The sequence below is a fragment of the Pinus tabuliformis genome, chromosome 3_2 (assembly GCF_031772625.1).
Source record: "Pinus tabuliformis cultivar Carrire ecotype Pingquan chromosome 3_2, CPIR1, whole genome shotgun sequence".
NCBI classification, from domain to species: Eukaryota; Viridiplantae; Streptophyta; class Pinopsida; order Pinales; family Pinaceae; genus Pinus; species Pinus tabuliformis.
Genome location: NC_142302.1, coordinates 44447777 through 44473250, shown reverse-complemented (window position 1 = coordinate 44473250; position 25474 = coordinate 44447777). Strand labels below are relative to the sequence as shown.

The window sequence follows — 25474 nt, the reverse complement described above, 5'->3', positions numbered from 1 at the left end:
ATTCCTTTCTATTTATCTTTAGTATTTTTGGCAAAAATGCTTCTATGGGGGCATGGTTCATGAATGAAGGTTCTGTCTCTAATCATGATTTAAGGAAGAGGATCTAAATACTATTGTGTATAACCTTCCACTTCTTGTTTTCTATTGACGTAAATATTTTTTGCAATTATAAGAAGTATTTCAGGAGATGGTGTATGAGGTAAGGAGTTACTTCCCAGCTACTCTTCGTTCTCAACCTAGGCGAGTTTTCTGATAACGAGGGGCATGTATAATTCAATAATCCACATTGATAACTATCCTGCATCCTATAACTTGTCAGGACTAGATAATAATTATGCTCAATGAGACTTAGCCCTGTGGACATGTATTATAGATGTACTTTGTCTATTTTATACTTCATCTCTTTCCCTTTTGGGTGACTTGATCCAAATTGATCACTCACCGACCTTATTGTATTTTATTGGCGACTTTATCAAACTTGATCACCTTCACATAGTCTTGTAGTCCTATATATAGATAATATAAAATGTAAAATTTAAAACATCTGTATAGCTCCAACAATTCTTCTGTTGTTCTTGCGCACTAGTCTACTAGATTTTTACTCAGTATGTGAACACTGAGTCCCTCTACACTGATTATATTCAGCACATAGCAGTTGGTATTAGAGCCCTAAGATTAGGAATTTTCAAAAGCTTTGTTATTCCAGTCTCCTTTAGGATTTTCTTTCTACACAAATTCCTCCTTCAAGCTCTCTCCAAGTGGTTCACAAAATCCTATGTTCGGGCCATCAGCACACAAGTAACTAATTATTGCTCAGGCTACCCTTATCATTTTCACATTTATACCCATTATTTCTGCTAATTGTGCCAAAGTCATGTACTCTATTTGCAAATCAGCAGAGCCATTTGTTCATTACACTTGTTTCATTAGATTTCAACCCCTTCCACTAATTTTTGTCCTGTACTGTTGGTACCAATAGTGTTTGCATTGCATTGGTGATCAAATCCATGCAATTGCAACCAAAATCTATGGAACAGTCAAGGACTTGCACTTTTATTCAATGGGGCCCATTCCACAAATTTTGACCTGTAGAACATTGTCTTTGCCTTTGGATCCACATACTTTGTCATTTGCAGCATCACAATGTCTTCTTAAATCCTTCCCAGGACTCTAGTGACTCTCATGACTCAAGCAATTCATAGATCCGAAGACAGTAAATGCATGAGAAACAGAAACTATTGCTGGAACCATTCAGAGTACAACAACAACTGTAGAAGATCTTTAAACCCAAACGATGCAAAGCATGATGATCATGCTCCAATAGCTCATCACTGCACACTAGCAAACCCTATGTACACAGCCATCTAATCTTCCCCAAGGGAAACCCATTCTTTAGTAGAATTTCTAGTTGGGCATTAAGTTATCTGATCCTAAATTTTATGAGGTTCCCAATCGAAACAGGCTCAACATTTGGATATGAAATCTGGAAGTCATTTCAAGACAATCAAATCTGACAAAGGATAATAGAGTTTTGATTGCTAAAGTTCAAATGGAGGGCCAAGTACTCACGTGCTAGCAAACCCACAATCAATATCTCATGACCAAAACCAAACTCTAATTCGCACTTAATATACATCAAATATGTTTTCTACATGATATTCTACGCCTTTGGGAATGTTGACACCTAATCATTGGGATTGGGTGAATATATGTAAATAATGTAAATAGTAAATAATGGAGAATAGGAATATGAAGAGACACTGGGAGGTGAAGCCCAAGAGTCTCTCCCTACTTGTATATATCCATAAGAAATCTTAATGCAAAGACACAATTCGCATTGTGGAGTTACCTCCTGGCCTGACATGGTATCAGAGCCAACTCCATTTTTGGCTTTCCTCTCTACCCTTGTAACTCCCTCTTGCTTATGTTCTGCCTGTTTTGCAGAACAGACACTCTGCCATTGCTCTTGAGGCCCGAAGCCACCTTCCATACACTGTCATATGCATTTTTTATTCCAAGCCCGAACGTTACCTGAACGTTGTTGGTTAACGCCTTGTCTCCATGCATACCTCCATACCACGGATACTCAGTGCATTTTTTTGCCGGACTCACCTCACAGTCGGCTCCGTTTTTTACACAATCAACCTCAGCCCTCGACTATGCTCCTCACACCAACTCCTGGTTACTCTGGCCTCCATACACATAACCCTTGCATATAATATCGTATACCGCCCTCCCAAACACTCTTTCCGCTATAACGCTATAACCCTATAACGATGTAACCCCTCGACCCTTCCACCTTTCGGCTTCGACTCCCCTCTGCATACGCGGTCCCTCACACCTGCGCAACCCCTTGCATAGTCGGCACCCTAGTTGCATCTTATTACCACCCTCATTGCATATTATTACCACTCCACACTGTATAATACCCACACTCCACAAACGTTGTTACAATTCATACAGTTTATACCACTCACACCATACATTGACCCCAACTCGGTTCTGCACAGCCGGTTGCTCTACAACCCTGCCATAACACACTGCCCATACTCTTTTTTTTTACATGTGTTTCATATTACACGGTCATATGCGTACCTCGCTATCTGTTGCATAAAGGTTCTTATTGCTCAATTAAGAACCAACACACATCAACTTTGGTGTGAAACGGGATGGTAGAAAAGGCCTAAAGAAGCTTGGGAAGAACGGGTGAATACATTTTGCATGTCTAGGATAGTGGAAGCGGAAAATCATTTCATTTTGGAATGTGATGCATTCAAAGACATCAGAGAAAGTTATGGGAGTATGTTAGCATCGGTTTGTTGGCATTGTCTTTTCAGCGAGGGGATTGTTGGAAGGTTGGGCCAACTCATCATCAATTTGAATAAGAAAAGAATAAGAAAAGGATTCAATTGCAAAAGGCAAAAAATAGGGAACTAATGGTCCCATAGACTATTTTTGGTCTCATGGATGTTAAAATATCATTTCATTTCATTTCATATAAAAACGTTGGTGCGGGATTTGGAGGTTTCGGCATACATTGGGCTAAGTATGTTCCATTGAGTTATTTTTTAATCACTTTGTGGAGAGTGATAAAGCATATGCTTTTTCAAATGGCTTATGGTGAATGATAACATTGGTTTTTCTATGAGGACCGTATGGTGTTATTAATTAAATGGTAATATAATATGGTATGGTATGGTAAATGGTAATGTGGTATGGTATGTGAGATGAGATGAAGTATTGATGTATGTGATGTATTATATGCCATATGATATATGGAAGTATATTGATAATTTTTTGAAGACATAGCTTATTTGAAGACACAGTTGTATACCAATCAGTTTTTATGATGCATTCACTAATTTCTATTGTGGGAATGGTTCTCACTGGCAAGGAAAACTATCCTGAGTGGTCAAAGAAGATAAAACACACTCTCATTTTCAATGAGTTGTGGAAAATAATTTGTGTAGGAGAAGGAGATAATAAACCTGCTAAGCCCACCTCAGAAAAGGAGATTGTCGTTTGGGAAAACAAGAACAACAAGGCCTATGCCTTGATTGCAGCATCTGTAAATGAAAAGGTGAGTCGCCATATTTCACCATTTTCAAATGCTATGAACCCTTATAGAAGTTGAAGGAACTCTATGACTCACTAATTTCTATTATGGGAGTGGTTCTCACTAGCAAGGAAAACTATCCTGAATGGTCAAGGAAGATAATACACACTCTCATTTTCAATGAGTTGTGGAAAAGAGTTTGTGTAGGAGAAGGAGAAAATGAACCTGCTAAGCCCACCTCAGAAAAGGAGATTGTCGTTTGGGAAAACAAGAACAGCAAGGCCTATGCCTTGATTGCAGCATCTGTAAATGAAAAGGTGAGTCACCATGTTTCACCATTTTCAAATGCTATGAACCCTTACAAAAGTTGAAGGAACTCTATGACTCACACTCTGAACTTGAAGTTGTCCAATTGATGATTAAATTGTTCAGTCTTGAATTGAAAAATGATCCTCTTGCTTTAGCATCAAAAGTAAGATCTATTACACATGATATTGAAACCACTGATGTTCAACTAAACATTCCTCTCATAGATTTTGTCAAGGCACTATACCCCACTTATTCAAATTATCTTGAGTCATTGCAAGCAAGTGGAAGCCTCAAGGAGATTACCTTTGAATCCCTTGTGAAGAAGTTTGCTGAGAGACAGAAGGCTTTTGGGAAGAAGACAACTCCTAAATCTTCTGAAGAAGTTGTGTGCCTTGCACATAGAAAGAAGAATCATGCTCACGATTCTTCTAGAGGAAGAAGTGGTCGAAGAGGAAGAGGAAGAAGAAATTTCAGAGGCAGGGGGGCAAACACTCTCAAGGAGATAAGTCTGATCTACATTCCATACGTTGCAATAGAGATAGCCATGATGCATTTACATGTAAGTTGTCTTGGGACATAATTGAGCAGGAAAGAAATCAAGCCAAAGGTAAACCAATGACAAAGAGAATGGTAAAGCAATTGAATCCGCTCACTACGTTGTGGCACATTGTCATATTAGAGTAACTGAAGACTTGCTTAATGCTTCACTTGCTTCTTGGAAAAATGATTGGTTGCTTGATTCAGAGGCAACTTGCCACATGACTTTTAGAAGAGATCTTTTTGAAAAATTTACTGACAAAGTTGATGGAGTAGTATACTTTGCAAATAAATCAAAACTCAAGCCATCAGGGCTTGGCACAATCAGGGTCAAATTGCCTAGTCTTCCAGACTTTCTTCTACATGATGTTTTATATCTCCCAGAGCTAAGGAGAAACTTGTTGTCGTTGGTCCACATCCGCCAACAAGGACACTCCATTCACATGTTTGATGGCAAGGTTGAGGTTAGAAAATCATTAGATCACTCACTTTTCATGATGGGGATAGAAGAAAGACTTCTAAAGCTGCAAGGTACCTCTATTCGTGTACAAAACTTCTCATACAGTTCTCATTATAATGAAGGTACATTTCCATCAAGTCTTTTATGGCATACTAGATTTGGACACTTGAACTATGACAAACTTTGCTTCTTGAAGAAAAATGGCATTACTAGTTTGCCTACAATTCCTAGGAAACTTAAGCAATGTGATGCTTGTATTTTGGGAAAGCATAGCAAACAGTGTTTTCATGATTCACATTCCAAAGCACATAGAAAACTTGAACTCATTCATTCATATTTATGTGGTCCAATGCTTGTTCCTTCTGCAAATGGAAATAAATATATGATGACATTTAGTGATGACTACACCAGAATGTGTTGAGTTTGTTTATTGAAGAACAAATCTAATGCTTTTCAAACATTCAAGAACTTTCATACATGGATTGAAAATGAAGCACAATCTCATATTGGCTCTATTCGCACTGATAATGGAAAAGAATATACTTCAAATGAATTTGAAAATTATTTTTGCCAGCATGGGATCAAACATCAAACAACTGTCCCTAATAATCCCCAACATAATGGAGTAGCTGAAAGAATGAATAGGACAATATTAAATATGGTACGTTCCATGATGTTTTTCAAGAATGTAAAATTGATGTTTTGGCCTGATACAGTTCTATGTGTTGTGTATGTAAAGAATAGATGCCCATCTAATGCTATTAGAAGCAATACTCCTTATGAAATGTGGTATGGCCACATTCCTTCAATAAAGCATCTCAGGGTCTTTGGTTCCACCTATTATGCCTTGATACCAAAGGAATAAAGAAACAAACTTGGTGCAAGGAGTCGTAAGTGTATCTTCTTGGGGTATTCAAATACCTCCAAAGCATACCATCTCTATGATGAAGTTAATAATAAGTTTGTTGTATCTAGAGATGTAATCTTTCCTGAATCTTCCAAAGATGACAATGTTGTTGAGAGGCAGCTTGATCGCTTGGATAGATTCAGACATGCAAAATTGTTTCAAGAATTTGATAATCAGATTCCACATCTTGAAGAGGGGATTCCTATGCTAGATCAATCTGTGGAATCTTCTTGTGAAGCACTCTCTCCCTCACATGAAGCTCCAGCCACTGATGATACTTTGAGTGATGTGATTGACAGAATTGGGAGACTCAATCTTGATTCAATCCCAAGTGAGTCAACTAAGCAGCCTAAGCCATCTCAGAAAGTTCATCCAAAATGGATGACAAAGACACTTGAAAGTGCTCATCCTAATCAGGTTGGAAAGACAGGAACAAGAAGTACAACCAGGAAAAATGGAGGTGATGTAGATGATTCTGATTCACCTGTTGATATGGATGTTTCTTATGATTGTGAACTGAATTTGTCTACAGATTTTGAACCAACTTCCTTCAAAGAAGTCGCTTCTCATGATGAATGGAAAGAAGCGATGCAAAAGGAGTATGATGCCTTGATAAAGAATGGCACTTGGAAGCTAGTTGATCCTCCATTGGGAACCAAACCAATTGGCCGCAGGTGGGTCTACAAGAACAAGTATAAAGCTGATGGATCACATGACAAGCACAAATCCAAGCTTGTGGAAAAAGGTTTTGCACAAAAGGAAGGGGTCGATTATGAGGAGACTTTTGCCCCCACAAAAATGGGCTACCATCCGAACACTCTTTGCCTTGGCAACTCAGAATGGTTGGAAAGTCCATCAAATGGATGTAAACACTGCTTTCTTGAACAGAGATTTGAAAGAAAATGTTTTTATGTCCTAGCCAGAAGGATTTGTTGTGAAGGGCCATGAACACAAAGTATGCAAGCTTGTGAAATCCTTGTATGGCTTCAAGCAAGCACCGTCAGCCTAGTATGAAAAGTTAATTTAGCATCTTTTGAAACTCAACTTCAAACATTATGATCTTGATGATGCAACTTTGCCTGTCAAGAAAGTTGGAAAAACAGTTGTATATGTTGTGGTGTATGTAGATGATCTTTTGATGACAAGGAACAATGAGAGCTACATTGCATCCATAAATAAGGAATTGAGGAAAGGTTTTGAAATGACTGGCTTGGGCTATGTTCACTACTATCTTGGTATTGAAGCAACTCAACATCTGAAGTTTATATTCCTCACTCAAAAGATGTACATTGGAGATCTGTTGAACAAGTTTGGCATCGTTGAGTGCAATCCTTTGAAGGAAAAGAATTTGAGGATGCAATAAAGTATAGACAACTTGTAGGAAGTCTCAACTACCTGACTACTACCAGACCAGACATTTCATTTGTTGTTGGAATCCTCTCCAAGTTTATGCCAAAGCTTTGTGAGGGAAATTGGTCTGCTGCAAAAAGAGTTCTAAATTACTTGAAGGGAACTCAAGACTTTGGACTCAAGTATACACAGGTGGGCAACTTGAGCTTGATTGGATACTCTGATTCAGACTTCGATGGAGACAAAGAAACCTGGGTATCTACATCAGGTTATGTTACGAGTCTTGGATTAAGAGCTGTCTCCTGAAGATCATGCAAACAATCATTTCCAGTAGATTCCACAACAAAGGAAGAATATGTGGCAGTAGTTGAAGCAACAAAGGAAATTGTTTGGCTTAGGAAAATTTTGGAAGATTTGCAGGTGAAACAAGTGCATTCAAATCCACTCATGATTGGAAACAGCTCTGTAATAAAGTTGGCCAAGAACCCAAAGTTCCATGATCGAACGAAGCACATCAATACAAAAAACCATCTGATTCGACATCATGTTGAGGCCAAGACAATCCATCTATGCCATTGTTCCACTGATGAGCATATTGCAGACATCTTCACAAAAGTGCTTGGAAGAGAAAAGTTCGAAAGGTTCAGAACGACGCTTGAACTCACCAACATCCCTTCAGACTAAGGGAGGAATGTTGACACCTAATCGTTAGGATTGGGTGAATATATGTAAATAATGTAAATAGTAAATAATGGAGAATAGGAATATGAAGAGACACTAGGAGGTGAAGCCCAAGAGTCTCTCCTTGCTTGTATATATCCATGACCAATCTTAATGCAAAGACACAACTTGCATTGTGGTGTTACCTCCTAGCCTGATAGGGAACAAGCAAGTGTTGCTAGGAAAGTGGCTCCAACTTTGACAAATCCCCTAGACAAACCATACAATTCATTTATCTCTTCAAATAGAGGTCCATCAAACTTGAGGTAAGTGATTTTGAAGGCATTTTCCATTTTAACATCATTTTTGGTTTGATACCTCACCTAAAATGAAATGGAATTTTTTCTGATTACTTTGTTGGAGCATGCCTTCAAGCTTGCTTCAAGGATAGAAGTCAATTTGTCCAACCCTAACCCTGCCCAAAAGATTTTTCTTTCTCCTCTCAGCCTTCTAGTACTCCCAAGGACCAACCCAACAACAACTAACAAAGCACGGACTCTTCCAACTCCACTCTTTTTTTCTACAACACAAGAAAGTAGTATTCTTACAAAAAAAAGTATGGCCATTTTGATGACAAGTATGGGTTTATTTACACCAAGTTTTCCAAGAAGGCTCAAGCCCTCCTAGCTAAGCAACAACAACCCTCTAAAAATACAAAAATAGAGGTCACCAGTGCATCCTCTATAGAACTACATATAGTCTCAATAGTGAAGAATCTATGTTCATCAACGTTGTCACATCAAAGGCAACATGGATTCTATCATAATGGACAATGCCATCCAAACAAATCTGGTATCCCAAAAGTTGGTAGTAGATTTGAAACTAGCAATGAACCTTCAAGTTGAAGGAGATAAGCTCGTAATGGGCTACTTGTATGAAGCTATGGATAGCGACAAAGAAGCCATCCACACCTATTATGAGGATAAGGGGGTGAGGGGTTTGAGAAACGACTATTGATATGGAGAGTGATTGATAACTAATGGAACAATACACTCCATTGCCCTATTCATGCTACGGGGATCTACTTTAACCTCGCAATTTCTTACTCATGTGGTTTCAAATTTGATGTTGAGGCGATGGATGGATTCCTCACTTGTGTTCAAAGGATGATGCCATCTCCACAAAAACATGCAAAGATCTGTAAAGAATGGAGATATATAGGATGGCAAGTGGAAAATTTGGCTTTGACATAGCTATCTAGGATAGGAAGACCAAAATGCTAGGTAAGTTTAATTTTGTTTCAAGTTTGATTGTCTCTTCATACTTTGCTTCAACCGTCAAAATTCAATGTTTTTTCTTATGTTTCTCTTATTTGTTACAGATGCTTGGTGGACAAGCTATGGCGCAAGAGTACCCAATCTCCAAAAGGTTTCCATTCAAGTGCTCAGCGAAACATGTAGCTCCTAAAGATGCAATCACAATTGGAGCGTATTTGAAAAAAATACAAACCAAGAAGGACAATAGTTTAAAAATGTTCAAATTAAATTTTGAATTCATTATAATTATAATTTATTATTTTATGCCTTGTCACCCTCTAATTATAATATATATTATAATTATTAATTTATAGTTTATGGCGCTAATATAGGTTGTTGACTTTTCAAGTGCATTAGACGCAAGCACAAATTCCTGAAACTAATAATTACTTCTAATGATAATGATATTGTCTTTAGCACTTCCAGTTTATCATTAAGAAATTATACTTCAGAAATTCAACAATAAAAGTAGTAGGATAGTAGAGATCACAATAGAATAAGAATGCACAAAGGTACAAGAAGTTTTATGCTGGGAAAAACCCAGCAACCATTTCCTAGAGAATTATTCAATTCAACAAGAAATACAAACTGATTCTTTCAGTCAAACTATCCAGCAACAAATCCCAGGTCAAACCTGGTCAAACTGCTTACAAATAGCATTAGTCATTTGTGGTCAATTTTCCCAGGAATTCTTCAAGATTTTGCTGAAAGAGCCATCATCTGCAGATTTAATGGATTGTGGCCGCGTTCTCAGGATCTCTACGCTTGGATCCATGCAAACTGGACTCATCACTGTAAGATCTTTTTCTGTTCGAAAGGCTATTTCATTGTTCTATTTGATAACAGTAAGCACTATGAAAAGGCCTTAGAAGAGGGCCCTTGGTTCATGGGAACTGCAGGGCTATTCTTGACTCCTTGGTTCCCAGATTTTGATCCAGCTACTGCAGTCATTACCAAGACTCCGGTATGGATTCGGCTTCCAAACTTACCTGCCCACCTATGGAGTACTCGTGTCTTCAGAGCTATAGGAGACACCTTGGGCAGCTTCCTCAGTGGAGATTTATGGCGGGAATCTAAAGGTCTCTACTCATATGCAAGAATATGTGCGGAGTTAGACCTGAGCAAAGGTCTTCCAGAACAAATCAACCTTAAGATAAACGACTTTGTCTGGACCCAGACACTGGACTACGAGAATACTGCTTTTCGGTGCCGCCATTGCCACCAATCTGGGCATTTGCAGAATACATGCCCATCTCGCCCGGCAAAAAAGAACAAGGCCAATGCCTCCAAGCCCAAGTCCAAACGCTGGACTCCCTGCTCTCCACCTCCAGTGGTGGATTCTGGTTCCTCCAGCTCTGAAGATGAAGACAGCGATGAAGAATTGGAACAGGCCCCTCATTCCGTGGCCCCCTCCACCGATGGTCTGGCGCCTCCCTCTGACTCAGCCATTGCTCAGAAACGTGTCCATTTGTCCTCCTCCTCGGATTCAGAAAAGGAGGGCTTCCCCAAGGAGGGATCCCCGGTGGAGGATCCCAATCTTCAAGTTGTAATCGCTCATCCACCTCAAAATGGATGGGTTGTAGTCAAAAATCGAAAAGGGAAAAAGCCTCGTGTTGAAGCCTCTACCCTCTCAGGGTAGTTTTCTATGTTTCTTTCAGCTTCTAGTGACTTGTTGTAGCTCCTTGCTTGCTTAGCTCCTTCTCCGGAACCGAGGTTGATAGGTCTATCATTTCCGGTTGCCGGTTTCTTGCATCTTTGGGATGTATCCTCTTGTACATTATTTTTACTTAATAGATTTAGTCTTAATCGAGAAAAAAAAAAAATTCCCAGGAATAGGCCAAATTTCGGCCTCTTGCTTCTACCCAAAGATTTGACTTGTTGCCTAGAACTTCAACCTTTTTCCCAAAGATTCGGTTTTTGTTAATTTTAAGCAACAATGGTATGTTCTATGCTTTAGAGCAATTTTAATTCAATTTCTTAATTAGCCCAATATCAATATTCAGTTTAGCAATCACATCAACATGATAGTAAAATGCAGATAGAACATAAACATAAATAGTAGAAGACAAGCCAAGACAAGAGGACACAAGATGTGGCACCAGCCAGGGACAAACCCCAATGTGGGGAAACCCTTGATCAATTCTTCTTATAGTCTTCAATAGTTCAGTAGAGAGCGAGTACAATTTACAAATCTGATAATTTATGACAACAGCAAAAGAGCCCTAACCAAAAGAGTCAACGTTGGTCAACAGAGCAGATTTGACCCTCAGTGAATCGATCAACTTCAGTGAACTTCAGCCTCCAAACAGCGAGATAAAACAACCCTCAAAACAGTGAAATTCAGCCTAGTCAAAGTCTGGTCAAAAAGCCCAATTGCGGTCAGCCCTAGCTGCAGTCAACACTGGTCAACAGTTAACGTTTAGCCTCGATTTCTGTGCCCAGAAATACAACTTGCCCAAACAGAGATAGCCCTCACAAAAACAAAGTCAAAGGAGGTCAATGCATGCTGGTCAACAATTGGTCAAACTGTCCAGAAATTCGGTCTCCTGAAATTTCGGCCTCCTGAAATTTCGCTCTCCTAAAATTTCGGACTTGTGGAGAGAGAGAGGCCCAGAAATCCGTACCCAATCAATGAGGAGAGAGAGAGAGAAGTGTGAATATGAGTGTGTCCAAATGAGGCTAAGTCACCTTCTATTTATATGCAACGTTGAGGATGAATAGACGTGACTGTTGAGCTTCTGAGCCTACATAAGTTTGTTGGCCAACCTTGACAATTTGACCATAATCAAAATAAATTCATAACTTCATTTATAAATGTCATAATCGGATGATCTTTAGATCAATCCTACACCTCTCGGAGAGAGGAATCCAAGAAAAATATCAGCTGCCATAAATAAGATGACCCATGTGGAGTTTGGCCCTAGTTGCCAATTTTAACACTCCCTCTAAACTAGGGAGAAATCCATCTGCCAATTTGTACTATCTATGCCATCAATGCACTACTTTGCTCTGCTCTGCTCTGCTGAACTATGAAGAAGAAGAAGTGATTGAGAATGTATCATACCATTCTCTACTGACTCGAAGTCAATCCCAAATAAAGAGTGTCTCATACCACACTTACTGACCCGTGTTGATTTGGGGTAGCATCAGATGTGCTCTAGCCACGAAATTTGGTGGAGAGGTTGGGGCACAAGAGATCTCCAGTACCCAGAAAGGGTTTGGGCAAATTCTAAACAGATCAAGAGATATTAAAATAATTAATATTTTTAATGGAGTCCCTAAGTTTAAACTTAGGGAAAATAAAATATTAATGTGTATTAATATGAATCTGTGTTAGAGACGTCCAAAAGACATGGATCAAGCCAAATCTAATCTTAGTCGTTGATTAGGGACTTAAGCTCGGTCGTTGAGATGTCAACAGGAAAAGTATAAGAGGATGCTTGAGGGTCACTTGGAGAGCACACCAGATGATCAGTCACTCTCTTCTCTAGAGCGGGGTTTGCTAAGAGAGATAGAATCAGTGATCGGGAGAGCAGCTAAGGGGAATTGAGTACAGAGAAACAGAGAAGGCAGAGATTGTGTCGGGAAAGCAGCGCAGCAGCCAAGGAGAGTGACGCAGAGCCAACAAGGGCTCATGCAGGGCCACGCAGAGGCAGCCAAGTGCTGCGCAGAGCACCAGAGGGGCCAGCACAGCTAAAGCAGAGGTTCCCGTGAGACGGAGAGGGGATGACGCAGGGCCAACGTGAGACAGAGAGGGGCTGACGCAGTCCAGATTGGGCAAACGCTGGTGTTGCAGAGCAGTTTTGGGCTGAGGAGCTGCCGAAAGGATTTTCTGGGGTTTCAGCCAAGAGATTTCTCTTAAACTGTGAGGTATAGTTGCTAAGGAAATTCTCTGTCGGGTAGGCCAGTTTCGGCACCCAGATTGTACTCTGATATTGCTTAATAAGAAAACCCTCAGATAGCTACACCAGGTTTCCCGCATTGGGTTTTCCGGGGACATTGGTCATTTTCAATATTTACTTTGTAAATAAGTTGTTAAAGAAAAATGACAAGTAGGTAGGAATAAATCAGAAAAAAAGTGAATGAAGGGTTTCTAAACTAAGTAAACTTAGAAACTTCAATAGAGCCAGTTCCAATCAAAAGAGTGTCTCATACCACTCTTACTGACTCGAAGTCATCCAATCAAAAGAGAGTGTCTCATACCACTCCTACTGATCTGAAGTTTGTTCCCATTGATCCCAGATCAATATCGGTCATCCTAGCATAGGGAATATGGTAGTACACGATGCGTCCATCGGTAGTACTATGGTCCCTATCCTCATTTCCCTACTTATTGGCCAGATGAGAGGTACTTCCCATGAGTCCCAGACTGCATGGGTAGGATGTCTTAGCAGGAGAACGATGAACCACTCATCCTGCCTACATGTCGCCAAGGGATATCACTGGGGAAGGCTGAACCACTCACCCTGTACATAGAAAACCACTAGGGGAAAGCTGAACCACTCACCCTATGGTTGCTCATCGCTCCAAGAAGTACCCCAAGCCCCCTGGAGCTCCCAGAGCTCCCAGAGTTCAATTTCCATCTCATACAGGACCCTCATAAGAGGGTCTCTCCACGACTCCAAGTCGTTCTCATAAGGCCAAGAACTTGACCTTCCCCAAGGGCTTTGTTAGAATATTGGCGACCTGCTCATCAGTCCCAATGTGATGGAACCTTATTTATCCTCGTTGTACCATATACTCGATAAAGTAGTACCTGATATCTATATGCTTGGAGCGATCATGAAACACGGGATTCTCTGATAATCAGATCCCACTCTGGTTGTCGCAAAGGATCATGGTGATATCCAGCATGTGTCCAAACATCTCACTAAAGAGCTTCCTCAACCAAACATCTTCACAGGCCCATACTAGTAGCTATGTATTCGGCCTCGGCGGTGCTCAGGCAACTGATTTTTGCTTCTTGCTCATCCAAGATACTGAAGCAGAACCCAAAGAAAAACAAAATCCATAAGTGCTCTTACGATCCACCACAATGCCAGCCCAATCAACATCATAATAATCATGCAGCCTCACATCTCCGACAGTGTATCTCAGTCCATGAGTGATTGTGCCCCGAAGATATCTCAGAAGATTCTTGGCACGAATCCAATGTATATGATGAGGCTCAAACATATATTGGTTCAATGTGTTAACTCCAAAACATATGTCCAAACAGGAGTTCACCAAGAACATCAGTGCTCCTATGATTTGACGATACTCAGAAGCATTTCCCAATTCAGGTCCAACAACACTACCGCATAACCTCTTAAAGTTAAGTTCCATCAGAGTAGTCACAAGCTTGCAGTCCACCATCCCAAATCTTTCCAATATCTTCACAACATGGTTTCCTTGAGACAGGAAAATTTCACCTGCCTTTTGCCAGACCTCCAACCCTAGGAAATAGTGCATCGGTCCTATGTCCTTCATCTCAAATTCAAATGCCAACTCCATCTTACATTTGTGAATGAGAGGGTTTGCACTTCCATCAGCTCCATGCTTGATTTTGTAGAGCCACTTAGAGGTGACAACCGATTTTTCCTGGGGTCTAGGGACCACATCCCAGACATCATTCTTCATAATAGACTCATACTCATCATTCATAGCATCCTTCCAAACTTGTTGTTTCACGGCTTCTTCAAATGATGAAGGTTCATTTTGAATGATAGTGCTCATGGCGGTCAAGTATCCTTGATACCTGTTCAGCTTCTTGCTCTCACGGAAAGTCCCCCTCGGTGCAATATGTCCCTCGCCATCTTCGAGAGTCTCCCTAAGCCATGAGGGTCTCCTCTTGGATGAGGAGGCCTCTTGGGGAGGAGGATCAATAGGATCCATAGGTTCATCAACATCTGGCATCGTCTTGTCCTCTTTTTCACCTTGATTTCCGATGTCAGCTTCTTTGTCTTTCCTTAAGATAGGAAGGTTGTTGATCTTCCTGAGGGCCATATCTTCATGGAAGGTGACATCATGACTTATCTCAACTTCCTTTTGACCAGCGACATAAATTCTATATCCCTTGGAATTTTCACTATAGCCCACAAAGATTCCTTTCTTCCCAGATGCACCCAATTTGCTTCTTTTCTCTTTCGACACATGAAAATATACAGGACTTCTAAAAATTCTAAATGAGAGACATCAGGTTTCTTACTAGTGAACATTTCTTCGGGAATCTTCGAGTTCAATGCTTGATGAGGGCATCGACTTTGAACATACACAACGGTATTTACAGCTTCAGCCCATAGAAACTTCGGAAGGCCTTGATCATGAAGCATGGCACGAACAACTTCTACAATAGAGCGATTCTTCCTTTCAACCACACCATTATGCTCGGGGGTGTATGGTGTTATAGTCTCCCTCTTAATGGCAACTTCTCTGCAATAATCTTGGAATTCATTGGATTCGTACTCAGTCCCATTATCAGTCCTCAACATCTTGACTTTCTTCTCGTTTTCGATCAAGGCTTTGAAATGTCGGAACCAGGTGAACAATTCATCCTTCTTCTTCAAGAAGTAGATCTAGGTCTTGTGAGAATAATCACCCGTAAAGGTGAGATAATATAAGTATCCTCCCAAAGAGTTTACAGGCATCATACCAGATATGTCGGAGTGGATCAATTGCAATATATCTGTGGCCTTGTTATTACTTGAGGGGAATGGTCCCCTTGCAAGTTTTCCTTTGGCACATCCCAGGCATACACCTTCATGCTCTACTTTGAACTCAGGCATACTTGTCACCATTTGTCTCACATTGGGTAGGGCCTTGTAATGAAGATGGGCAAACCTCCGGTGCCATAATTCAGATTGTAGAGATGTGTCGCAAGACATGGCTCCTAATGGACTTCCTCCAACTTGATACAAAATGTCAACCCTGAACCCAAGAGTAAAAGCATCTTTAAAATTTCTTTTCCAAACATGTACCTTTCCATCGATGAATGCCACCTTGAATCCTTTGTCCTCCATGGCTAAAATATACACCAGGTTCTTCTTGAGATCAGGTACATATAGTACTTCTTGCAAATGAATAGTGTTACCTTGATTCAATTGAAGGGTAACATTCCCTACTCCCTTCACAAGATATGTGGCATCATCTCCAAGGATGATCTCCAAGTTTGTATCCTTTTCTATCAGATTAGAGAGGGTTTCCTTGTATGCAGTGAAGTGCCTTGAGGCACCACTATCAATCAACCAATTTCCCAAAGTGTCTGGAGGAGAGGTAGCGGAGAGGGATGATATAAGATATTACTCTTTTTGCTTATTGTTAACAACATTGGATTCTTCATACCTGGAGTTCCTGTATTTCTTAGAGGGTCGATCATTTCCTTGATGTCACGCGTTCCTTTTTCCTTTGCCATTGGACCTGCCATTCCTTTGATCGTTGATGTTGAAGTTTCCCCTGGAATGATTGTGATCATCATCATGCGATGTGTCCCTTCTATTTGGACACTCCCTTGCATGGTGGCCAAACTTATTGCAAACAAAGCATCTTCCCTTCTTTCCATTTTTGAATCCCGGTCTTCCTTGACTTTGCTTCTTTGAACTTGCATTGTTCTTCCTCTTGGCATGAGCGGAGAATGCAGTGGGGTTGCTTCCATTAGAAGGCATTTCTTGCTCCACCATTCTTGTTTCTTCTTGAATGCATCTCAACATCAATTCTTCAAACCCTGGAATTCGATCATTGTTGAGTATAGTAGTTCTAAATACATACCACTCAGGTGGGAGTCCTCCAAGGGTGGTGAGAGTAAGTTCCCTGTCAGGAATGACTTCTCCAATCGAGAGTAGATCATTCTTGATCTCAGTGATCCTCAAGAAATAGGATTGAATGTCCTCGTACTTGACCTTCTTAATATCATTCAACTTATTCTTGAGAAACAGGATTTGATTAGCATTACTAACCTTGAACATGTCGACCACCCTGTCATAGATCTCCTTGGAGGTCTTCAATTCGGAGATATAGGCCACCAGATGCTTGTTAATGGACTCCCTGATAATCTTCTTCGCTTTGACTTCAGCCCTATTGTACTTGGTCTTCGCAGTAGCCGGTGCATTTGAAGGAGGCTCAGGGATTTTATCTTGCACATAATCCATCACTTCTTTTTCTTCCAAGGTCAAATCAAGAGACATCTTCCATCCATGATAGTCAGATTTATCATGGAGCTTGTCTTCAGCCGGGAAGTAGGACGAGGAACCCATTGATCCTTTTGTCCTTGTCCCACTGTCTTTGGTGATTGCTCATTCACTCTTGCTTGGGCTTTGTCTTCACCTCAGCTCTGATACCATGTTAATTCTAAGCAACAATGGTATATTCTATGCTTTAGAGAAGTTTTATTTCAATTTCTTAATTAGCCCAATATCAATATCCAGTTTAGAAATCACATCAACGTGATAGTAAAATGCAAATAGAACATAAACATAAACAGTAGAAGACAAGCCAAGACAAGGGGACACAAGATGTGGCACCAGCCAGGGACAAACCCCAATGTGGGGAAACATTTGATCGATTCTTCTTATAGCCTTCAATAGTTCAACAAAGAGAGAGTACAATTTAAAAATCTGATAATTTATGACAGCAGCAAAAGAGCCCTAACCAGAAAATTTAACGCTGGTCAACAAGGCAGATTTGACCCTCGGCAAATCAGTCAACTTCAGTCAACTTCGGCCTCCAAACAGCGAGATAAAACAACCCTCAAAACAGTGAAATTCAGCCCAATCAAAGTCTGGTCAAATAACCCACATACGGTTCCTCAAATATTTGGAGGAATGGTTTTGCTCTGTTAATTTCTGATAGCATCAAACGTTCACCAGGGAGGCTTAGACACATGCATTCTCCAATACCCAGAAATTGTTTTGGGAAATTCCACCTGGAGATAGTTTTATTAAAATAATTTAATTATTTTTAATGGGTCCCTAAGTATAAACTTAGGAAATTAAAATCATTAATGGATATTAATCTAAATTGTGGGTGAAACTTCTAGAAAAAGATGGAGATCAAATCCAAATGATCTGTGCCACTGATTAGAATCTAATCTGGGTCATTGGTTCTCAACTTGATTATTATAAGGAGGACATCAATGGGCACTTGGAGAACACATCGAGTGAAGATCAGAAGATCGATTTTCTAAAGAAGAGCAACTGCCGGAAAGAATTTCGAAGTGATCTTGCATAGTGAGGGGCAGGGATAGTTCCGATTGGAGATTTCTCCTGATCCGGAATTACTCAGCAGAGGAGGCAACGAGAGACCCGGGAGAGGCAGCGCAAAGCCAGAAGAGGCTAGTCCAAGTCACACAAAGGCAGCGTAGGCTGACACAGAGGCAGCGCAGATCCTTGAGGAGATCTGAAATTTGATGGAGAGATCGATTTCTGTAGTTGAAATCCGGGGTGTGAGACTAGGAGAGCAGAAGTCAAAATCTCAGAGGCAAATCGATCAGCTGGTAGGAGTGATGCAGACCCCAGACAGTGTGACGTTGGGCTGACATAATGACTGTGCAGAGATAGTGCAAAGATAGCCAGGGCCAGTGCATTCAATGGTTGGATCAGCCAGGATTTCTAGTGACAGTGTGAGGTAAGCTCACTCATCTCTCTGTCAGTGATATTATTTGTATTAGATAGACAACAGGGCATCCAGAGATTGTATTCAAAAAAACTTCTACATAATAATAAATTATAAAACCCTCAGTTGTTGCACCAGTTTTCCCACATTGGGTTTTTCCATGGACATATGTCCAAAAATAATTGTGTAATGTGTTGTGTATTTCTTTCTTGCTCAATTACTTGTTTCTACATATCATTTTTAATTGGTGGGATGCAGTGTATTGGTTTCAATATTTACCGTAGAACACAGTAAATAATTTTTTCATTAATTAACAAATAGAAGAAACGTAATCAGTTGCTACAGTAGAAATTTGGGCATCCAAATTTTCACATGGTATCAAAGTTGCAGGTGAAACAAGAGAGTAGTGCTGGACTAGCCCAGTGTTGAAGGAAGAAGGGAGTTTGAAATTCCTGCAAAGGCAACAATTCGAATTCCCAAAGGGATTCCACAGTTTAGGCCAGGAGGGCAATATTTTCGTGGTAAATCTCTCTCTGAGTGAGTCGACAGAGAGGTAGGATTTCCAGATCGAGATTTGCCAGTGGCAAAGGGAGCAGCGAAACAAAAGCTTCAGCGAAGAGGGGTTCCTCGTGTGACGCAATTTTTCTGCAGGCAATTGCTGGACAGAAAGACGTCAGAAGAAAGAAGAGACACTTGAGGGAATTTCTTCCTCAGAGAATTCCTAGCCAGGGAGTTCAAATTTTCATTTGCTGAGTAGCAGCAAGAGAGAGGAGGTCATTTGACTTTCGTATGGCAAAGATAGTTGTTACACTAAAAAATGTCACCATGACTATTTACAGTTAGTATGGCTCAATCAACAGTCATGCTACCCTCTTAGGCAAGTCTTATGCCTCTGCTTTCCATGTCAAACTCCAAAAAAGAGAGAAAGTCTTTCTAAACGTATTTATCTCTGGGGACGCAGGTTCTCTCAACCTTACCTGCGGGGACGCACCCAATGTTCACAAAAACTGCGTCTTTGGACGCTCTGCATGTAAAGGTGCACGTGCGTCCCCCTGAAAAGGTTAAAATGCGCAAGTTTCATCTTTAAAAAGTCACTTGTGGTCATTTCTAGAGCATTCTAGAAGGTTGTTCGACGTGTATTGAGCGCCTCCAGATGGTTCATGCACTACTATCAAAGAGGAACTTATCCCATCAATAAGGGAGCTATCCCACCCAAAGAGGGGATTATCCCATTGATGGTGGACCTGATTAACCTCCTCTTGAGCACTATAAATACAGGCATTGGGCCAGAAGGAGGAGAGGTTGAAAGCTATACATTTCTAAGGGTAAATGCTGCAGGAATTAGGACTCCCATTTAGAAGCTTGTGAGGAGAGATTGCCATCTTTGCTTGTTCTATTTGGAAGTGGGTGAGCTTTGTCAAAGTAGAGGAAGACTCTTGTGGACCCTGGAAGGAGCTTGCACAACACCAAGGCTCAGGTTGTAATGGTTCCTTTTGATTACCTTTAATGCAAATTGGTCCATTCTTCTCAATAACTTGTTGTTTATGGGTTATTTCATGTACTCCTTGGTCTATATGTTGAATATGCTTTGTTTTATGCTATAATCAGGTGCTATTTAATTGTTTGACTGTTGGTGATTGCAGGTTTTGGAGAAAAGGAGGAGCTCATCCAGATCAACAAAGCTTGGACTTCTACAACAGCGTTTGGACAAAGGTAAGAACGAAACACTTGATTTCTCATATCACAATGCATGTTTAGAGAAGGATAGCTCCAGTTTGTTTTGTTTGTCATTAGAATGTCTTAGACTTCTAGGAAGGTCGGTTGTGTCCGCACTCTTGACTGATTCCGTGTGACAATAGCAACCAGTGGGTTAAGAGATCAAGATCGGTTGGATGGTGCATCCAACTATGTGATCTGGAAGGCAAGGATGGCATGCCTTCTGGATGAGCATTTTCTCAAGATCTGCGTCGATAGCGTGGTAGCTGAGCCCGCGGATCTAGATCCACTCAAGAAGTACAAAGGAGAAATGGCGAAGACCAAGAGAATGATCCTCGACGAAGTGAAGGATCATATAGTTTGTCACATCGTATAATGTTCCAAACTAGTAAAAATAGTGCTATGCAATGCAAGTAATAAAAACAACACCATAAAATTGAAACATTCTATGCACACCCATAAAAAGTCCACGAATAACCAACAGTTGAGCCAATTTATCATAATCTGGGAGAAAAGTACAATAATGTGGAAGTGGTGCACCTGGGCTTGCCTCAATGGCAAGCGTGATCAAACCCAAGTGGTAATATATTACGCCCAGATGGCACAAATAACTGTTGCAATGATGCCCTTCGCTGCCCTTGTGAAATTGTGTTGTCTGCTACAAAGACGCTGCTAGAAACCCCACCTTTGGTGCTCAAGAAATTACAGGAAATTAACCTTGGCCTCTCCACAAAATACCCAAAATAACCCACGAAGGAATTGGCCAGATGTTGACCTCGGAATTTTGGCCCAAATTCCCCTTAGCTCCTCTAGTTACTGACTGAGTTGGGACCATTGTTTGACCCCTTAGGTCTGTCCATAAAATTCTATAAAATTAGGGGTGTGATCCTTGCCCAAAATCCAAGAAAACCCAGAAAGGTTTTCCCTTGGTTCCAACCTTCAAAAATTGAACCTTCACAGCTTGGCCCTCCTCTAATTTCGAATTTTGTTGTTGTGACTGATCTTGTCAATATCTGCTCTCCCAACTCCATCAATCCTCCTCAAATGGCCCTCCAAATGATCTCCTACTTCTCCCGACTAGCTCCAACTCTACAATTCTTTTCTCCAACTCCCACGTGAGCCTAATGATGGCTCTCTGCGCAAGCCCCGGTGACTATAAATTGAACTGCTCCAATGCAGCAACCTCCTGCTCCAAAACTCTCCCGAAAGGTTGATCCTCCACTGTAGCTCCAATGCCCAAACTCCCCCGGCAATTGCTGCCCGGATGAACCCACAAGCAACACCTGTGTGTTCCCCTTCTGCATCCTCCAGAAACACCAACTGGCTGAGACAAATGCTGAATGATATGACTGTGAAACTCCACCAGCTCTCCTCCAAGATACTACGAATTGCCTTCCTAGGGTGGAACTCGAAGTCCACCGAAGCAAGGGTTGAGATCTCCGCTCGAAGACACTCATGTGCTAAACAACACAGTAACCCCAACTAAGCAGCTCGAGCAACTAAGATTGAGTTCAATATGTTAAAAGATACCAAATGAGGCTAAACCTCCTCTATTTATAATTCGTGGGCCTCTTTTCCCATGTGGGCCCCCTCCAACTAGCAATTCAACTTTCCCTTCTTAGTCATTCAAACTTCCCTCTAAGGTGGTGTGTATTTCCTCACATGGGTGGCCCCCACGCTATGCCAACAAAACATTTCGGCCCATTTTTCCTTCCTAAGTCTTTTCCAAAAATCCCATGGTTCCCAAGGCCTCCAAAATTGTGGAATAAATAAACCTGTAACAATTTAATTTTGGAAGGGACATTACAATCCTCCCCTCTCGAATGTTGCTTGTCCCCAAGCAACTTCAGCACCGGATGCTCACATATTTTTGGAACTTGTAAGTTTAACCCATTAGAAATTCTTCCTGTGTTATATGATTTATTTCTTCCTACTTGTTCAATTACTTAACAAGTTATTTACCATGTAAATACTAAAAATAAATACAAGCACAGTATCAACACATTCAGACCAGCAACTGAAAGTAGAAAAGCACACAAGTGACGCCGTTATTTTTGGACTAATGTCCCCAGAAAAACCCAATGCGGGAAAACCAGTGCAACTATTCAGAGGGTTTTATTATTATGCAGTTTCAGAATACAACCTAGGTGCCAGAAATGGCTCACCCAACAGAGAATGCCCTCGACAGTAGTATCTCTCAGTCAGAGACAGATATTCCAACTAAATCACCGGATGAACAATCCCACAACAACAATGCAGCGTCTTCTACTCTGCATCACTCTAATAGGGACTGTCACCCTATCCAGCTCTCCAGCTCCCAGCCTATCCCACGAAAAATCTCCCAGTGCTGCCTTTAGGCTTTGCGTCAGGCTCTCTGGCCCAACTTCAGCCTCTCTAGTCCAGCGTCAGCCTCTGGAGCCTCTGTGTCTCACACGCTAGCCCTTCTTTGGCTCTGCCCAACTCCTGGCTACCTCTGCGTCGCCTCTGGCTGCCTCTGTGTGGCCTCTAGATGGCTCTACGTCAACCTATGCCAGCTTCTGCACTAATTCTCCCAGTACTAAGTCTACCTCTCTACTATGTATTCACTGCCGCTCAGCTACAACTTAGATCACTTCACTCAATTTCCTCAACAAACCCTGCCCCAGAAAATCGAGTTCTTGATCTCTCTTGCTGTGTTTTCCAACTGACCCTCAAGCCTCCTCTTATACTTTTCTCGTTGATCCATCAACGACTGAGATTAAATCTATAATCAACGGCTAAGATTAGATTAGGCTTGATCCATGACTTTTGGACCATTCTAACCCAGTTTTATATTAATTCACATTAATATTTTATTTTTCCTAAGTTTAGACTTAGGAACTCCATTAAAAATATTAATTATTTTAATATCTCCCAAACTGGTTAGATTCTGCCCAAACCATTTCTAGGTCTTAGAGATCTCATGTGCTTTAGCCTCTCCACCAATTTCCATCGCTAGAGCACATCCAATGCTACCCCAAATCAACACTCTCTCTTAGCGAGGACTGTGCTCTAGTAATACTCCTCACTGAGTATCACCCTGATCATCCAGCATCGATCCCTGTGCTGATGCTAGGCCTCCCCGCCCAACATCCTCTGCACTGCTGCATCATGTACTGCTGCCCATGGCCTTGCCACTGCCACTGCTGCATCTACATTGTATCCCCTCTCATCACACTGCATCGTGCTACCCATAGCACTACCACTGCTAACCGATGCACTGCAACTCAGTCACTGAGAAGTAAGTAATTGATCCTCCTAACTCTGACATCTCTGTCAGGCTAGAAACACTCCAGATGTTGAAGCTCCCTTTGTCATTGACAAGTGCTCCCTCTACTAACCTCTGCTCTGCTGCAACAACTACATGCATCTCATACTGTTGCCTCACGCTGTCCAGGGACTCCTGCACTATAGCACTCTCTGTTGCTCCATCCGCATCTGTCTCTACCGACATTTGCCAGTCCTGCTACTCCTCTTTAGGGCTCCCATAGCAAGGTATAATCCAAGAGGTTGGGTACCTCAAGGATCCAGCCCCTCATCGCCTGTAGTCCATTTGACTACAGCTCGATGTCTCCCCACTTCCTCTCAAGTGGCACATGAGCACTCATGGCACAGTGGTCATCTGTCTCCACTTATTTCTCAGCCCTCGCTGGCGCTGCCTTGGTCTTAGAAGCCTCTCCCTTGCTCTTCTTCCTTGGACACTGGTTCGCATAATGACCCAGTTCCCCACAGTGGAAGCACTTGACCTTGGAAAGGTCCTTCTTTTTCCATTTCTCCTGCTTTCCCACAGATGCTAGAGCAGCATCCTCCTCTTCCTCTTTCTTGATTCTGACCTCCTTACCGCTACTCCCTACCTTGGTTAGCCATCTGATCTCTTCTTGACGAAGAGCTGCTCACAGTTCCTCCCAATCCAGAAGGTTCGACCTGCCCAGCAAGCTCTAGACAAATACCTCCCAGTCTTCTCAAACTACGTTTAGTGTCGTCCTCACCAACATCTCCTCATCCGGCGTGGCCCCTATGGAAGTTAGTTGGTCCCAGATCTCTGTCAATCGCCCAAGGAAGATATCTATCTGCTCTCCCCTTCGCATCTAGTATGACCGCAACTGATTTTCTAGAAGTATCTTCCTATGCACGGAAGTATGCTGATACAACTTCTTCAGGGCATCCCACATCTCATTTGTTGTACCATTCTTGGCAATATGTGGTACCACATGATCCTTGACCCCGTCAAGGATGATGCACTTAACCCTGGCCATTGCCTCTTCGTACTTCTCAATTTCAACTGGGTCAACTATGATCGCTATCATTTTCAAGGCAAAGTGCTTGGTGTGATACCTATCTAGAATGGACAAGATCCTGGCCTTCCAGACTACGAAGTTGGAAGCTTCGTCCAGTCTATCCTGATCTCTCAGCCGATTCACTACCATTTCGCTGATCTTCTTTTGACTCTTTCGAGTCTCTCTACTTCCCTCCTGGAAGTTCTCGGTTTGACTCCCTCTGAGCCTCGATTTCCCTTCTAGAAACCCCTCTGCCAATGTCGAGATGCCCCTCTCCAATCGTTTGTGCAACTGCACCACTAATCCGGATTTCTTGGCTAGAAATCCTCGGCAGCAACTCCCTCCACCTTGGTCTTGCCCTGTTAGGTACTATTTTGACCACAGTACCCCACCAGCTTCTCTCTGCAACTCACCCACAACCTCCTATGCCTCAGCAATCTGAAGGTTTGAGCCTCTAGGTTCTGCGCAATCTCGACACCAACAAAATCTGCACCTCCTGGCCATAGCGTCGATCCTTCCTAACTAAGAAAGATGACCGGGCACTGCATAGGTCAAGTCTGCTCCTCTCTACCTCAGCGTTGATCCTCCTCCTAGCTCGAACTGATGACGTAGGCTCTCTACGCCACCCCTTTCTTGCTGCTTTTTACTAGGAACAACTTCTGTCACTTGGGACAACTGTTTCTGCTGTTGCTGCTCTGCTCAATTGATGCCTTCAGTTATCCTATGATCTGCAAACACGCTCTGATACCATGATGGAACTTCTAAGCTTAACCCGTTAGAAAT

General features: G+C 41.6%; 1 protein-coding gene across 2 annotated transcripts in view; it reads right to left on the bottom strand.

The window, feature by feature from the left end:
• The window catches only part of LOC149179730 (putative alpha-amylase 2), a 284569-nt gene that overhangs the window by 98431 nt on the left and 160664 nt on the right, over positions 1 to 25474 (bottom strand). The gene's annotated exons all lie outside the window — the stretch shown is intronic.